Below are 2,169 nucleotides of genomic sequence, written 5' to 3'. Positions count from 1 at the left end.
TCGCGCGGCGCGTCTCCGACACGCACACCGTTCCACCGTCGTCCAAGTTCACCTGTGTCAATTTCTTCTTTTAATTTATTTACATTATTACTCAGGCTCATTTTGTTTCGTACATTAAAATGTCTCATATTTTGTTTTGCTTTGTGCGGTAAAAGTAAGAAATAAACCTTTTTAGCATTTCCGTGTTCAATAGCAACTTGCCATAGTAAATGAAAATTTGGGCAACAGTGATCACCTAACATGAATTTAATCTTATGTAAAGATTAATTTACACGATTGTTAACTGAATATAATTCTGTAAATGGTCAGAAATCAATAATAAAATATGTGGAGGTTAAAATGATTTTATTATCAATTTTTACCATGTCAGTTTACAAAGTAATAAAATATATAAGGAAAAGACTATATTATTATGTAATTAATTCAAAACTAATATTGCACAAATACGTTACTTTGTTACTTGTACCCTTTTTTTAACAAAACATGATCTTCTTCCATTGACATTATTCTTACATATTTTTCATCCATTAATTACACTTAGGTCTAAGAAGAAATGGAGCCTATAATGCTTCAGTACATTATTACAATAGTCGCTTTATAAAATATACAACTTTCTAAATATTGGAAAGCATTTATTTAAATTCAATTCCTTACAAGTCTTTTATTTCATATAATCTCATATTTGGTCTATGGCACATCTGTTGTCAAATTAAATATTTCATTTTCATTTACTTAAGTGTAAACTTCAATTCTTTCTTGTAGAATAAAAGATTAATACATTATTATATAGTTGATTGTAATTACTAAACATTCATAAAATACAATACCATAAAAATAAAGTTATTATCATCCTAATATATATTAATACATTGCTTATAAATACCTCACATTGAAGAATATGTCGACTATATAACGAAAACGTTCTAATGAATAATACATAATGATTAAATTTGATAACAAACAATCTACTTGTTAATGGTGTTATATACAGACACATAGAGTAGCACCAACACCTTAGTATTTTTACAAGCTTGTAAAATTAGACAACTCTCATGTCTAAAGACTTAAAACCGCGCAAAGACTAATCTTGATGGTCTACACTAAGGCAACTTCTTTAGTAATCATTGACACAAATCCGAGCAAGAAAGATAGTACATAAAGTTAACAATAGAGTAGAAGCGATAATTATACATAACATAAATACACGTTTTATTTAGTAAAGTGCAAACATAATTTTTTAACAATCACATTTATTCAACGCCTATGACGTCACAATTCTATAAATTACAAGTACAGTCAGGGCAAAAATGCTTCATAACTTTATATATTGTATAAGTGTGAGTTACTTTCAAAATTTACAAAAGTTTTTCTACCCCGACTGTACTGTCTATAAATTTTGTATCGCACTGTACGTAGAGGTACAGTACGTGACGTCATTGAACGTGCTGTTCGTGTCCTTTATTATAAGCAAAATCATCTTTTCCTAAACAAATAGCGTGTATGAAGATTACAAAGCACAAACACTTCATTGGTAGATATACAATTTAAGTAGCAGCAGTAAGCATGTTGTTAGACCAAGACGTGTCCGCTGATACTGGAAGCGGAAAACATATAAACATAATAAACATCTGTTAGTTATTATTACTTTTATCTATATATTTAACCTTAGTTACAGTACAAAATGTGTGTCATCTCTGGATACCAGGCATAAGAGTATCAAACAATGTTACTTATATTCTAAGAAGAAGAAACAATCTTATGAAAATACAAATGTTAATTATTAATTTGATAGTGTCTAGTGTGACGGACAATAAATTAAAAAAAATCTACTGAATTAATTTAAAGAAAAATACGTGAGGTTTAAATTTTAGTGTGTTGATAACCATTTCTTTTTGCAAAAACACTCCATTGCATTAAGGGTTAACTTAAAAATATTTTGAGATAGTTTCTTGATATTATACATATCAATAGACAGCTTCAGGTACACTTATATTATCATATTAAAATCTTTAATATTACAACCCCCCCACCCCCAATTATGTCCTTAATTAATTTTCATACTAAAATATTGGTACTTCTTAGTTGTAAGCTGTAACAGGAATGTAAGACATACCTTGGTGAGGTTGTCAGCCAGCTGCGCGGGGCGAGCGGGGCGCGCGAGGTGCAGAC

The sequence above is a fragment of the Papilio polytes genome, unplaced genomic scaffold (genome assembly GCF_000836215.1).
Source record: "Papilio polytes unplaced genomic scaffold, Ppol_1.0 DF821067.1, whole genome shotgun sequence".
Taxonomy (NCBI): domain Eukaryota; kingdom Metazoa; phylum Arthropoda; class Insecta; order Lepidoptera; family Papilionidae; genus Papilio; species Papilio polytes.
Note: the sequence above shows the minus strand (reverse complement) of the source record.